General features: G+C 40.2%; 1 protein-coding gene and 1 pseudogene across 1 annotated transcript in view; one reads left to right on the top strand and one right to left on the bottom strand.

Moving 5' to 3' along the window:
- The window catches only part of Pde4d (phosphodiesterase 4D), a 1,337,035-nt gene extending 1,323,664 nt beyond the window's left edge, over window positions 1-13,371 (bottom strand). The window contains exon 1 of the mRNA XM_078016224.1: window positions 13,269-13,371. The gene's annotated coding sequence lies outside the window, so the exon portion shown is untranslated. The remainder of the gene's footprint in view (window positions 1-13,268) is intronic.
- LOC120886015 (small nucleolar RNA SNORA51) lies at window positions 499-612 on the top strand (annotated as a pseudogene).
- Window positions 13,372-15,938: the final 2,567 nt, after the last annotated feature.

The following is a 15,938-nucleotide window of genomic DNA, read 5'->3' as shown; positions in this document are numbered from 1 at the left end:
CTGAAGATGGACCAGGAAGTATATGTGTTTCTCATCATTGAGTACAGTCAAAAAATATATGGAAAGTATGAACAGATTCCAAGTGCACCATATAATATTTAACCATCCAATATTTAACATGTAATATTAACCATTAATTCATATTTTGTAGCTATACCATTTTTCATTTAGCTCAGATGTAGTCTTTAGTTTTGTGGATATTAAGTGTTTGAGGGAATAGAATTAACAACAGTTAATGGTAAAAGATTCAGAATTAATGAATCAGTTTGAGAAGGGACAGGAGATGCAGCTCAGTGGCAGAGTGCTTGCCTTAGCATGCAGGGGGCCCTTAGTTCAATCTCCAGCACCAACAATAAAAGGAAGGAGGGAGGGAGAAAGGAAGAAACTAGAGGTTATTAGTGATTTAAGTAGAGAAGAATATGAGAACAACAATGTAATAACAACAATGTGATGAAGCTCAGTATCTTTGAAAGACATGTTCAAGAGCAATTGGGCTTTGGCTTCCTGATGCTTACCACAGGCTGTGTTCTTACCCTGACTGTAGAGAAAGAAGAAATAAGAGTAAGCCTATGCACTTTGGCCCTGGTCTGTATTGTATATGGGCAAACATGGAATTGAGAGGAAAGAAAAATAAAGAGGAATAACGGAGCTTTAACTCAGAGAGGGCTTTGGACACCATGTCTATCCAGAAGGGGACAGCAGGTACCACAGACCCAGGGAATTAAGACAAAGGCAGCTGTCTTTAGAGCTGTCCTTCACCCAGCTCTCCTCTTGGCTTGCACCAGCTAACCCCTTTCTGTAAACCACCCCTGAGCTGTGTTCCTTTAGCAATTCATCTGTTTTGGTCTTTCAGATTCTCCTTCAGTGAGCTCAACAGTCACCCTGCTACCAATCCCGGTCTCGCTCTCCATCTCTACTCTAAAGTGCCTCCTTGGCAGTTTTCTCTTCCAGCTTTCTAGGTCAGAACCATCTCCCAGCCAGTATCAACTAGGGTTCAGGCAGAAGAGACTGAGATATTGGAAGATGAATAGCCGCTTTACGCTCAACCCCTAGGTTTATACCATCCTACCCAGAAGATTCCTGGAGGTCAGCTACCACCACTTGGCATGCAATACGAAAGAGGTTTGAGTAATAACAGAAATGATAATAATGATAGTGGATATTTATTGAGAATGTATTTTGTGCCAGACATAGTGGCAAGCATTATACATGGATTCACTCATTTAATTTTCAATGTAACACTGAAGTCAGTAATGTTATCCCCATTTTTAACTGAGCAAATGAGACACAGGATTTTTAAGCAACTTTCTCCTCGTCTCACAGCTACAAATTGTAAAGAACAAAGAAAGGAAAAAACTAAGAGCAGACTATGAAGTAACCAAGAAAGAAGAGAATATTGACTTGTCGGCTTGACAAAATAAAATGCTCTAGATTTTTCGTCTGCTGTTCGTCAGAACTACAAGGGTTCCTGTGCACTCAAGATAAATAGATGCTTAGACTCCAACTGACTTTTCCTGTCAACTTTTGTGTGACATCTGTGGGAATGCCCCATGTCAACCCTAGAAAGTTTTTCCCTCCAGAAAGACACGGCTTTTGGAGCTAGTCCTCCCCAGGAAGGGCTGGAAAGTTTCTAGGGATTCACAAGGACACTAATCCAAAACGTAAGGAATTTTATCATCAGGTGACTAGAATTTACCCAATGTCTTTGAGACAGGTCAGACCCCTACCTTATTTGGGGAAACCCAGCAAAAAAGACTGGTACATAAAAGGTGTCCTGAAGATCAATAATGAACCATTTATTCCATGCATCCAAAATCCCTGGTGAATACAGTTATTCGATCCTTAGCCCAGTAAGACACTTACTTCAGAATCAGAGCTAGTATCAAACTGGGTTCAATATTGAGCATTAGATGGTGGTTTATCCACTGAGGTTTTCAAGGAACTTTAAAAAGTCACTCAGAGGGAGAAAGACAAGGAAGACAGAGTCAGAGGGTGAGTTATTCCTAAATAACTTCAAGCACTTATTAAAAAGAGACAGAATTCACAGCCCTATGTTTAGACAATGTGCCCAGTCCGGTTAGAGCCAGACTCAAAGTCAGTGGTTTACAAAAGAACCCAGTCCCTGCTCCCACCCATTTCTACATGCCAGCTGAGAGCTCATTTCTCAGACTCTTTCATCCACACCAAACCCTGAGAACATCACCAAAACAATCAAGAACAAAAGATCAGAAAGTTGAAATGAAGTATGCAGTCTCTCCTCATCCCTAAAATGGCCATTTGGTTAAAATCTACGAAAATGAAAGAGTTAAAATTCTGCACAGTTTAAGAGCAACCAGTTGACCTTTAAATGTGCTGGTTTGAGTCCAATCACCTTTCAACAAGCATGAAATCTGGCACAAGGCGTACTAACACACACCAATTATTTTCATAGTGTACATGACTGAGCTCACAGAGTCCTGTTTAGAAAAAAAGACTAATGTTCATTTTCCAAAAGCCAGACTTAGCGGCTAAGTGTCCCTGTTGGGAGGATTTTCCCTTGTTAACCATCTCCAAAAGTGCCACAGGAGAAGCCTTTCCTTGAAAATGCACAGTACTCTGAAGAAAATAAATTTTCTGTCTTATTTAAATTCTCTTTTATAAAATAGTTTTCCATACCTTTTTGTATGTCAAAAGTAAAGACAGCTGGGACATAATTACAATCCCCAATTAAGAACTTTGCATTCCAAATATATAAGAGGAAAAAAAAAATCTACTCCCAGTGAAATGGTGAAAAGCTGAATCCTCCTTTGAGCAAATGTATTCAAATCCACGGATTCAAAATCAGTCACTTAATGAGAGTCCATTTCCTATTTTTCAAGAGTAATTCCCATGAGACTTAGAAGTGGTGAGAGTCCCTCATGTTTTTAAAATATAATTCAATTTACAAACTTTCCATCACAAGCTTTTTTAATTTTAGTTGTAGATGGATACAATAACTTTATTTTATTTATTTATTTTTATGTGGTGCTGCGGATGCAACCCAATGCCTCACACATACTAGGTAAGTACTCTACCACTGGGCCACAAGCCCAGCCCCCTCCATCACAAGCTTTTTGAGAACACTTTGCTTGGCTGTTTGGATGCCATGTGCAATTTGGAAGCCTGTGCCATACAGCATTATGGCCTCTGGTCAATGGCAAGACTGTGTCCTTTCTCACCTCTTTGTCGATAATCCTCAACTTCAGAGGCCTTCTGCGGCCCAATCCCCCTCCCAACACTGATCCCATCACAGCTCTTGCTACCACATTTCTAGTGATGTGGAATACTAACCCCACACCTAGAACATATTGAAGCCTGAGTTTGACTTTTCTTTGTTTAATCCTTTGCCTTAGGACTGAGACTTCTGAAGATCCCTTCCCAAACCTCAAAATTGTCTCTCAGCTCCTCACTCTGTGCCCATGTTTATCAACCCCTCCCTACCCCAATATTTAATATCCCCCTCATCCACTTCATGTCCTCTTGTAAGACCAGAAAAGAGGAAGGTCAGAATCTCACAGCAGTGTAGGTAGTACTTCATAGATTGTGGTCCTGGGCCAGTGCCCAGCTCATCACCCACCCAGCCACTTCTGCTTTGAGGCTGAGGAGGGAGGGACTTGATGCAGGAAGAGCAGGCACTGCCTGGGGTGGCTACTGCTCACAGACCTGTCAGGGAAACACCTTTGGGCCCAGGGCCCTGGCACAGAAGGCCCCTTGGAGTTTACGGTCTATCAGGACAACCTGATATATTCCTGAGGATTCCTCCAGAATAAAGGTTTCTCCCAGAGTAGAGGCAGACCAGGGTCACCAACTCACACCCATTGCCTTGAAACTGTCCCTTGCTACTATCCTCAGCTCAACCTCCAACAGAAAAAGTGCATCACCTGAATTCAAGGATGAAACACTGCGGTGCCCACACCTAACTTTTTAGTTACCTACTTGAACACCTCGAATGACTTCCTCAAGTCGTGCGATCCTCAAGTCTGTGACACAAAGAGACCAAACAAAAGCCTACATGTTGGGAGAACTGCATAATAGTATACTTAGTTACCATCCTCTGTCTTATTCATCAGGAGACATAATTCAGTTGTAGGTGAGATATACTCAAGCTTTCCAGACCAGACACCACTTCCATTCCTTCCTGTCAGCATCCTACAGACTACAACCTGCACCAGATAAAGCAATGTGGTACTCAGGAGAGGAAAGCACAGACACCTGAAGTCAGAAAACTGGAAATTCATTCTCGGTGTTATTAACTGAGTGACCTTGGGCAAGTCTCTAAGTCACAGAAACCTCAGCTTCACCTTCTGTAAAATGGGTATTAAAATATCAACCTCACAGTTTGCTAGAAGGAAGCAAATGAGATAATGAAAGTTGAAAAGCATACTTTTAAACTATAAACAGAAAGAAAAGGAAGTAAGGGAAAGAAGGGGGAGGAGAGGAAAAACTGCAAAGCTTTACCCTCCCTCGCCCTTTCACATAGCAAGTAAAATGAAATCTTTGGACAGGAAACCTAAAGAAAATAACCCGCATATAATATTCTTAGCAACTGTCAAAGGGAGTGGCCACTATAATCTCCAAATCTAGCCAGGAGCTCAGCCTGAGCAGCATGCTTTGAACTCAAGTGCCTGGAAATCTGCACTATATCCTTAGGACTTTGACCTGCAGGGAAAAAACAGAATGCTTTTCTCATTTCATTCCATGTAGTATAAAAACAAAAGTAACTGAAAGACAAACTTTGGGACAAACACCGGAACCATGAACTTACTTCATTCCCAAGGCAAATCAAACTCCAGGTGAAATTTCAGCTTTGTGTGTTCTGCTTGATCCCACTCGAATGGGAAGTGCCTGCTCAGAGCCCCGAAATAGAAAGCAGGAAGTCGACAGAACTGATTTTTCTAACTTCCCAAATGCAAATTGCTGCACAGTTATGGAGGAAAGTTACAGAAAGGTATAAACCTCCTCCTTTTAACAAAGGTCACGTGCTGATTGTATATAGAAAACATCCCCACTCCTGGGAAGACCAACCAGCTTCCTCCCACAATAAGGGAAGATTGACAGTTCAACTGACGACGAAGTAAAGACTACCAAGGCTGTTTCCATCAGAACCAAACTGCCACAAAAACTAATAAAGTGTTCCAGTTGGATGTTCAGACACTAGTCTCTAGAGAAAACAGTGCATCCTCTCAGGGCGCTTTTCTTAGAAGGAGCAGAACTACAGAGACTCCCCTTCCAACATCCTCCTGACCCTTCAGAGTTTCAAGATGTTCTTAGAGTTTCATGTCTAAAATTTTCAAGCAAAAATTCCAAGCTCCCCCTGGACACACCCCTAGAGTCAGTTTCTATCATTTTGTAGATGAAGATTACATGGAGATCGTGTACCATGTTCTCAGCCACAAATTTAGCTAATCCTCCAGTTTGCCAAGGCTTACCACTTTCTCAGCCATTTCTGGTCTGGATTCTCAGTCCCCTACTCTTCTCGCACACTCTTTCATAGACTGCTAGGTGACCTTTGCAGCACAGAGTGGCCTCACAGTGTTGCTTTGCTCCAAGTCGACCATACTCCTTTAGTACCTAGTGATCAAATCTAATTTTCTCAGAAAGTGGTCTTGCCATGTCTATGTAGCTTAGGTAATGTGTTGTAGTGGAAAATGTGTGAGTCTGGGAGTCAGAGGGATGGGACAAGACTTTCTTTATCACTTTATCACTTCGTGTCTTTGTGAATCTAGCAAATTATGAAATTTCTTTATACTTCAGTTTCCTCATGTGTGGAATGAAGATGATAACATGGCATACCTACAGTTAATAAGGATTTAATATGACAATATAGACAAAATGGTCCTAATTGATTTCAATCAGAAGAGGAATTAATGCTTATGGATGCTTACCACATTCGAGCTGTACTCTAAATAAGAGTTATACACACATTTATGCAGGTATTATTTTTGGTTAAAAAAATAATACCTGCATAAATCTTTTATAAGGGAAAAAATAAGGTAAGAGAAAGTAAGGAGAATCACTGAAACAACTAATCAGGACATAATCCAGCCTTAGAACTCAGCATCTGACGCCCACACACTCAACTTCTTGTTCTACTGCACCCACTCCTGCTACTTCCCCTTCCCCTTCCCCCTTCACTTTAATTTTCACTGGCAAACAAAGTCTACATGGCTACCTCAGTCCTCATCCTTCCAAGTTTCACTCTATATTCCACCATCCCCTGAACAATGTCATGCATATTTTCTCTGTCACCTGACATCGTGAAGGGAACAGTGACAAGACCCTCTCTGCACCCACTCTTTGGCCCTTACTTCTACATCAGCTTATAATTATTCTCCAGTTCTTTCTGTAATCTATTCCCAGAAACAGCATCTAAAAAAAATAGACCATATCCCCAAATTTCAGCATGTCCCAAAAAACAAAACAAACATAAAACCATTCTATTTCCATCAATGCCAGGGCTGCTGTCACCAAGTCAACTCTCCAAACTTCCATTCACTCCTCCAACAAATGTTTACCAAGCCCCCATCATGTTCATGTTGTAGATGATGGCTACATGGGCCCCGTCCTCTAGGAGTTCACAGTCTAATGACAGATCAAAGTTTGTAGTAAGTACCAAATGTATTTAAGTAGGTAGTGATACGTATGAAATGTTTGCTACTAAGGCATCACTATCTTTGGCTCTTCTCATTCTAGCATTCTCCACATAATGTCAATCATCTAAGCTGCCACACTGAACCATCCTTTCCATACCTTTTGTCTCCCCGTGATGAACTTACTTCTACCTTGTTCTTGAACTACTTAAATCACCTCTCCACTTATCTCACTGCCTCAATCTTGGGACTCTCAAAAAAAGCTCACCTCCAGGTGACAAATAACTTGATGCTGTCACTCCCAAATTCAAAAACCACAAAGGTTGATGAACCACGTGCAAGGCTCTGAGCCTGCACAAGTAGAGTTGCCTGTGCCCCTCACATACTTACACTTCACTCTGTACACCACAGCTAAGAGACATCTTGCACTTTCCCATAACTGACTCACTTACTATTGCCAATTCTTCCGCTTGCCCACCTTGCCATCCTGCGCTCCCCGGCCCCTCGTTTTATCTCTAGAATTTAGATTCTCTACCAAGATTCAGGCCAAAAACCACCTCTTCCAAAAAGCTTTTATACTCATTCTCTCACAGTACACGATAGCTCCATTCTCTGATTTGCTTTAGTTGAGCATTTGTATCTCCTCTAGGACACTTTGTTAGGAAGTAGCTAGCAATAAGCAGTGAAATGCATGGTAAGGACATAAAGTGTTCTTTAAATTACTTTCAGGTCCTTCTTTAAACTATCTTAAGAAATCAAATGGTGGCAGTTAATCTGTAGAATACAAACAGAAGCAAGGGAGCTAACTGGAAATCACACTAAGAGAAAAGGATTAATGGGACTAACTCTTGACAGAGTCCACCGAGGTTGATGTGAAGCTAGGAATTATAGCTGTAAGTGTCTCCAATTGTCTGGGAAGGAAGATTCCTTTAGTAGCACGGTACACTAAGGTAACTTCTGACCACCTATTGACCCCAGTGCCCACATTAACATGGGATTGACTTGCAGATGAAGCCCCCCTAAATAGGATGGCCACCATAACAGTTCTGGAGAGGAACTCCTGATTGGCAAAGAGTACAGAAGGTGGTCCCCAGTTCTCCTGGTAAACGTCAAACAGTAACAAACTTGGAGACAGTATTGTCTCCTTTGTTTTCTCTGCTAGGAGATGGTCCACTCTCTCTCAAGAGTGCTCTCTGCTTAAACCTCACTTTGCTTTTACTTTCCTTTCACCTATAATAAAGTTCTCTTGCCTGACTTCTGGTGTCTGACTTTAATTTTTTGTTGTTGTTGGAAGACAAGAACTGAGGTTTGTGAGTTTCGGCTCTCTGCTTTCCTGTAACAACTTCACTTACACCTTGCATCACAGTCATTTGCATACCTATCTTATGGTCTCTAACTTTAGGGCAGGTATTTGTCTTAACCATATTTTTCAAGGTGGTGAACAGCAGAGGGCCTCAAGCTTAATGTGAACTCAATATACAATGAATGTTTTATTTTTGTATGTAATATAGTAAGGGGAAAAACTTCATGAGGGCCCAAACAGAAATCCAATTTTTTTTCTTTTTTCTCACTATCATTGATGATGATTAATTTTATGTGTCAACTTGATGCAGCTAAAGGATGCCCAGAGAGAGGTTAAATATCTTTTTTTCTGGGTATGTCTGTGAGGATGTTTCTGGAAGATATTAGCTTTTGAATCAGGAGACTGATTCATAGATCAGTCTATGAATCAATAGATCAAAAGATCTATTCTCACCACTATGGGCATTCATGGAGGGCTCACGCAGAATAAGAAGACAGGGAAAGGCAATATCTATCTATCTATCTATCTATTTATCTATCTATCTATCTCTCCCTCCCACCCTCCCTCCCTTCAGCTAGAACTCCATCTCCTCCTTCTCCTTGGACATTGGAGCTCCTGAGCCTTCAGACATGAGAGCTTATACCAGCAGCTCTCCCTAGTTACTCAGGACTTTGGCATCAAACTAGGAGTTTGGCATTAAACTGCTTCTTTCTCAAGCCTTCAGACTTGGACTGAGTTCCACCCCCAGCTCTCCTGGCTCAGCAGCTTGTAGACAACATATTGTGAGACTCCTCAGCCTCCATAATCACATGAGCCAATTCCCATAATAAATCTCCTCTTATACGTCTATATATTTCCTATTGGTTCTGTTTCTCTGAAAAAACCCTGACTAATACCTCATCTAATCATTTACCCAACAAACCTTTTCTATCCCTGGGCAATATTTTAGGCACTAGGGGTACAAAAATAAAGACACAAACATCTGCACTCCATAAACTTACATTCTGTATCAGAGAAACTGGCACAAAATGAAAACAAAATAACAAGAGACATGCACAACAATAAAAATTGCAAAATGATGGCAATTCTATCACCAGCTAAGTGTGTGACCTCAGGCAAATCATTTACACTGTGAGCTAAGTATTCATAAGTACATAATGCAAATTTTTAGGCACTCTAAAAATTTGAATTTGACCATTGTATGGTTTCCATTGCTGATGGGTGGCACCTCCCTGTTAGTAAGTGCCAATATATTTTCAAAAGATCCATTATTGATGCTAATTAATTCTAGGAAAATCAAGTAAACAGCAGCAAAAGAAAGGTACAAACCAGCAGCTGAAATTAATAATTAGAAAATAAGGAAAAAATGAATTATGAAGTGCTTCATCAGCACCACAAGATAAATAAATCAGTGAAATTCAAGGCAGGGAAATGCAGAGTAAGCCTACGAGGGAAGCAGTGGCCCAGTAGGCATGACATGTTCTCCTCTGGACTCCCATATTCTACCTCTAGAGATAGAAAATGTGCATGTGCAAGTCAGCCTTCCCTCTATGATGTGCTTTTGCTCCTCTCTGTCCCTTGCACTGGTGCCTAGCACACAGAAAGCATTTGGTAAGTGCATAAAAGAGGCAATCAGTCATTAGCATCAAGAATTTTTAATTTATTTAATTATGTAGTGCTGGGGATTAGACCCAGAGCTACCTACACACTGAGCCATGCTCTCCCACTGAGCTATACCCACAATCTCTATCATCAAAAATTTACTGAGGATTTATACATGATACAACTAGAACCACAAATGGTATAGTTGTATGGTTCCTATCATCAAATAAAATCAAGGAAAAACGTAAGACTCAAACTGTAAGCCATGATTTATTTTTAGATAGTGGTCATTATCAAAGAAAAACAACACAATTACCAAAAAGTCATTTCAAAGCAACAAATTATCTTTTGGCATTTCTCAAACACCATGAAGGAGACTCTCAGTTCACAGCAACAATCCATAAAGCCCTGTCCTTCCATGTAGGTTACATCACACAAGGCTTTCAAGTTCCTCTCCCCTTCACACCCTCCCATCAAAAATCCTCTCCTAAGCCCAGCCCTCAAGCCTCAGTCTTTCCAATCTTTGATCTCTCCCCTGTTTTCTGTATCACAAAAGCCCAAAAGAACTGGTCTGGCAAGATCAAATGTTGCTTGAAATGGAGGGAAGAAAATAAATAAGCAAAAACCAGAACCAGTCTTTGTAAGGAAGAAAAGATGACCACCACAAAACTGTCATATGTTACAAATGTTGGGTGATCTCCTTCAAGCTTAAAGGTACCAAAATAAATATAAAATAGTACAAAAAAAAGTATTCACATTTGTTAAACATCTACAATGGTTGGGGGACTTGTGGCACTCAATTACAAAATACTTATTGGATACTTACTCTAAGAACTGTTTGAGAGAGAATTATGATGTCACACATACTTCCCAAGAGCATACCTACATTTGAATATTCTCAGGAAGGACTCACCCTTAACTGTACTTACAGTTAAGATTTCTAGTTGAGATGTATTAATGAGACATGGCCAGATCATAAGGGGAAAGGGCACAGGCTGAGTCTGAAGGATCCCATGTGTAGACTTCCTTTTGTTCTTCCTTCTGTCCCATGAAGGGCCACGTGGAGTACACTACCCGCAGCCACAAAAAAAAAAAAAAAAAAAATGCAGCAACTTGTACATGATGTTCCTGCTCAGGGAAGCCCTTCAGAGACTCAGTGCTGAAGGTTTTTAAGTGGGGACAGTCACCTTGCACCTTCAACCTAGCATTTGAAACAATTTCAGACTTCCAAAAGGAAAGCAGTATTCAAGCATATACTCTGTTACTTGCACAAAAGTCAAGGCACATGAACTACAATTACCAGTTAATTGGATGAAGAGCACTATTGGGAGCCAAGTTTCTATCACTAGCAAAGGCCCAGTGTTGCCAAGCAGGCCTTTCTAAGGGTAACAGACATACGCCTGCTATGTTTACTCAGTTCCGCCCAGATACAAAGACCCAGTTTTTTGTCTTCAAGAAAATTCCACACACAAAAATATATGCAATACATATAGTAGCTATAGCATGTTAGATAACACTAAAGCATATTTCCCAAATGTCCTCCAGGTCACCTTCATCAGAATCACAAGGGTGCTCTGTACCTAGCAGTTACAACCCAAAGGGTCCTAAGCAGTGGGGCCTTAGTCAGAGCCTCTGGTTAAGGTTAGATTATGGAAGACCTTGAATATCTTAATGAGAAATTTTAATTTGATATCAATAGTCTTGGGAAGCTACTAAAAACTTTCTTTTTTTTTCTTTACCAACTTAAAATAAAATTAAAACAGCAGTGTTTGAAGATGAATCTGATTGCTTTATGTAGACTATATTGGAAAAGGGAGAGACCAGAGGCTTTAAAGGAAACAAGAAGCTCAAAAGAAAAGAAAATACTCATAGCTAATATGTAAGGACCACCAACTAGGAGTTAGACCCTGCTCAGGGTGCTTCATATGAACGCTTGTGTCAACCATCTAAAGGAGGTGCCATTGTCCCCATCTCGTAGATAGATTTGCCCAGTGTTGTCCAAGTCACCCCAATAGAAAAGACAAAAGTGGTGAACTGGAGCCTGTAGCCGGGAAGAGAAAGCAATCACAGGTAACTCCTACCGGGATCTTGTCTCTTCCTCCCTTTGAGCACTTCCATCCTAAGAGATAGTCATCTTCCAAAAACAACAGAAGGTAAAAATGGAGATCTAGAAGGAGAAATTGTCAAAGTTTCCTAAATGAAGGCGGAGAGGTGAAATGGGAATAGGATGTCAAAGCTTCGTCCTAACCCAATGAGACACCAAGAAGCAAAGTGCAATGCAGCATCTCAATTTAAAGGGAGGAATAGGAAACTGGTGGCATTCTTTTATCTTTTATCTTTTCTATCTCAGAGAAATTTACACCATTAAAAATCTTCCTTCCCAGTTATTTCCCTCTGACATGATGCAACCCCCAAATCACTTAACAACTGAGTCTGATCACTCTTGCGACTGTAATTCCTAAGGTGTCTAAAATTAACACTCCAGAAGCATCACAGTCTCATCTTCAAGACACATTTATTGACCACTTGATTGCATGAAGTGGTAAGACACTGACCCCAGGGCCTGAGAGGACTCAGCACCGTAATTTGCTTGATTAATAAATATCCCTCGTGGTTCCTCCCTCTTAAACCCCAAAGGTATGCAATGAGACATAATCCACTATTTATGGAGAATTAATGTGTTGCCTCGATTGACATTAAGCGGTAGGCCAAAGACCATTAGGACAAATTAAAACTCATTAATATACCAAAATAACTCAATAGTAGGATACTGAACTTATCCTATTGAAAATCACTTTAAAATCTTGATTAGCCCTTAAAGTAACTTCTAAATGAACTACAATCTCTCTTATTCATAATCTCTCTGAGTCAACTGAAGAAGTCAAACTATGACCAAAAATGACAAAGGGAACAACTTGAACAAAACCTTCAAGACCTTAGACATCACTCCAGTGGCCTGTGGTGGGGACGAAGCCATTCTGATCGTGGTAACCAGTGCGCTCAAGACTTCTTTTCCCCCAAGAGGTCATACCATTACGATGTCATATGAAAGGCTTTGCTCTTCCTTGGGATAACTTTCTGTATTTCGTTTCATATCTAATCTATGTTGTATTTCATGCATCTTGAACAGAAATGTTTCCTGAGCACTTAATATCACAGCCCTCGGTGATGGCAGACAAGAAAGAAAGAAGACACAACCTGCTTTTCCAGGACTCTGGAGGAAAAAAGATGGGACAGACCTTGGTAAAAGCAATATGACTACACACAATAAATATCTACCAGTCATGGTTGGAAATTAGGGGTATGGCAGTTGAAGGATCTAGGTTTAAATTCCAGCTTCACTAGTCACCACTTTGAGCAAGTTTTAACAACCCTCTTCAGGTCTCAGTTTTCCCTTCTGAAAAACCAGAGTAATAATATTATTTACCTGAAAAGATGTTGGTGAAGAGTTAATAGGATAGAGAACACAAAATGCCCAGCACATAAAAGGATCTCAACAAATGTTAACTACTATGATTAATATTAAAAATATCATTTTTGTGGGCAGGGCTACAGCTCAGTGGTAGAGCACCTGCCTCGCACGTGTGAGGCACTTGGCTCTATCCTCAGCACCCACATAAAAATAAATAAATAAAGATATCGTGTCTGTCTACAATTAAAAAAATATTTTAAAAAAAAATCACCATTTTTTGTTTTTACTGTTATTACTAGTAAGGCTACCACCATGCTACTCTCATCTGTTTTTAGCCCCATACCTTAGAGATAAGGAGTCTCCCAGGCTGCATAGAATGGTCCAGTCCAGACGGAAACACTCATCTCAGGCAGGGAAGCAATGATGCTCAGGATCTGTCAAATGTCAGAGACGAGGATTTCAGATAAAGGAGATGGCTACAGAGGGAAGTCAGCCTGGCCTGGATGAAGCAGATAAATAAGTTTGCTCTAGATAGCTTCCTGAGCTCAGGAAGAGCACATGCTCACGGGTCATATGATGAGCTGGAAAGTGCCTTAGAAACACTTGAGTTGCTATAAAAAAATGCAGCTTTTGAATAGTCACAAAAATCCTATGCCTTCCTCTTGTGTTATTTGAAAATTTGAAATAAATTTAGTATCAAGAAGAAAAAAAAGTTGGATGCAATGGTAACTTGGAAAAAAATTTTATTTAGATCTAGAAAGATACATATTTCTTCCTTTGATCATGTGGCAACAATGTGAGCACTGAATCTGCTTGCTCACCACTGGCTTTTCCTTCCTAAAGGGTGGGGAAAGCAGAGCCCAAGCAGGTTACTCTCAATATTAAGCTTACCTAATGCTTAATTTTCAAATTTCATAAGACCTTTTTAGCCTGACTGTGATATGCCCCACGTATGATCAGGACTTTGCTTATTCCAAACCCTTAAATTTATGGAAAAAGAAATGAGACTCAAGTGACTTTTTCTTAACCACACAGCTAATTAGTGAAGGAAGGAAACAGGAATCCTGCTGATGGAGAGAAGACACAGAGGAGGAGGGGAAAGAAATGACAGCGTGGCTTGAAATTACTTGCTGTGGGAAGTCAAATGATGTGGGCAATTACTTAGATTTTAGCGAGGATGGGGGAAAAACAAGTTTTCAGGAGAAACATTTGTCCTGTTGCATACAGAGCTTAAGAAACTAACCATGTCAGATTCCTTATCTGCATCTTTTGCTAACAGAACCTAAAATACCAACAAAATATAGTTGAAGTTAAATTTTAATTATAATTTTTTATTTGAAGAATTATTCTATTTAAATCAGTATTTTAACCCATTTTAGGAATGAGGTTGAAACAAGGTGGTTTTCTCCTTTTTTCTAATAAAAAATAGTATTTACTTAGAAGCATTCACAATGTCAACAAAGCAGCTGAGATAGATAGATAGATAGATAGATAGATAGATAGATAGATAGATAGATAGATAGATAGATAGAGCGAGCAATTGCAGAGTGGTATTCAGTTAACAGAACAACAACTATTTCATGTAAGCCACATTGGAGACAACTGAAGATGAAAACTGTCATCCCCATATTTAACTAATTTGTGCTATGCACCAACAAGAACCTGCTTTAAATTTCCAACCAGTTTACAACCCTCATACTGTACCAGGCAAGGTTAGTGGTTATTGAAAATACCACCAGGAGAGGGCTATCTAAAGACACATTCAGTAGTGTGTTAACTAACCAAAAAAAAAAAAAAAAGAAGAAGAAGAAGAGTACACTGTACAATTTAAAATCAAATCTTACATAGCTTTACATATTATTTTTTTTTCTTTTAAAGGAGTGAGTTGTGTACTGTGGGGTAAATATTTTTGGGACAAGAAAAAAACTGTGCTAGAACCAACGTATTCATCTTTTTCTTCTTTATCTTCCTCCTCCTCTTTTTCTTTCTCATCTTCCTTCCCTTCCTTCTTTTTCTTGCTTTTTTCAGCTTGGAAAACTCCTTTTTCTTTTTGCTGCATCAGGTTTTCATTTAGCTCAGTAGGCAGCAAAATCCTTTTTGTATTTTTCCTTCAGCTTAGCAGCTTTCTTTTTATAAGGCTGCTTGTCACCTGAGGCAGTGTGATTCCACATCTCTCCCAGTTTCAGCATCACCAATGAATAGGCCAGGATGTTCTCCTTTGATTTGGGGGCGATACTCAGAACAAGAAGGCCAGGGGAGGCCTCTTGGGTACATTGGGATCCTTAAACTTCTTTCCTTTTAGGAGGAATATAGGTTTGCATTTCTCTTCCATAATGCTCCGTGTTTACCTCTGCCATCTTCAAATTTTCCTTTCTCCTTAGCAGTTATGGTCTTCCACCTCTCTGAACATTAGAAAACTCTGAGAAGATGACTGAAGCATCTCAGTGCTTTTTCTTGTGCTCCTCCCACCAGTTTGCACAGAGAATGCATAGGATGACTGGCCTCTTGGCTTCTTCCAGTCTCCTTTGCCGATAGTTAGCTATTTTGCCAGGTACAGAGTTTCCCAGTGCCCATCTGGCTCTCACTTGCTCAGGCACTGTCTCTATGGAGCTCAATGTACTGTCAACAAGGTGGTTTTCCTTCAGGGGTTATAAGAAACTTGAAGACACACACACACATATATATATGTGTGTGTATGTGTGTGTGTGTGTGTGTGTGTGTATAAATTTTTTCCTACATCTTTAAAAGGGATCAGGGCAGAAGGTTACACATTAAGCAGTCATGAGCTTGGAGTCTTTGGGATGTTCCCCAAGTCAAAAGTTTTCAACCTGCTTCTCTTAGGGATGTCCTCTTGCCATGGAAAGCCACCCCCCCTTGGGTTTCAACTCAAGACATTTTTTTTCAGGCAGAGTCCTCATACTGTCACCTTGCTTCTTCCAGTACAGCTGTGTATGTACTGATCTATGACAGACCTGTGATCTTCTTGGTGGATTCTCAGCAAATGTTTGATGAT

Source organism: Ictidomys tridecemlineatus, chromosome 1 (genome assembly GCF_052094955.1).
Source record: "Ictidomys tridecemlineatus isolate mIctTri1 chromosome 1, mIctTri1.hap1, whole genome shotgun sequence".
Lineage (NCBI taxonomy): Eukaryota > Metazoa > Chordata > Mammalia > Rodentia > Sciuridae > Ictidomys > Ictidomys tridecemlineatus.
Note: the sequence above shows the minus strand (reverse complement) of the source record. Positions and strands in the feature narration are given on the sequence as shown.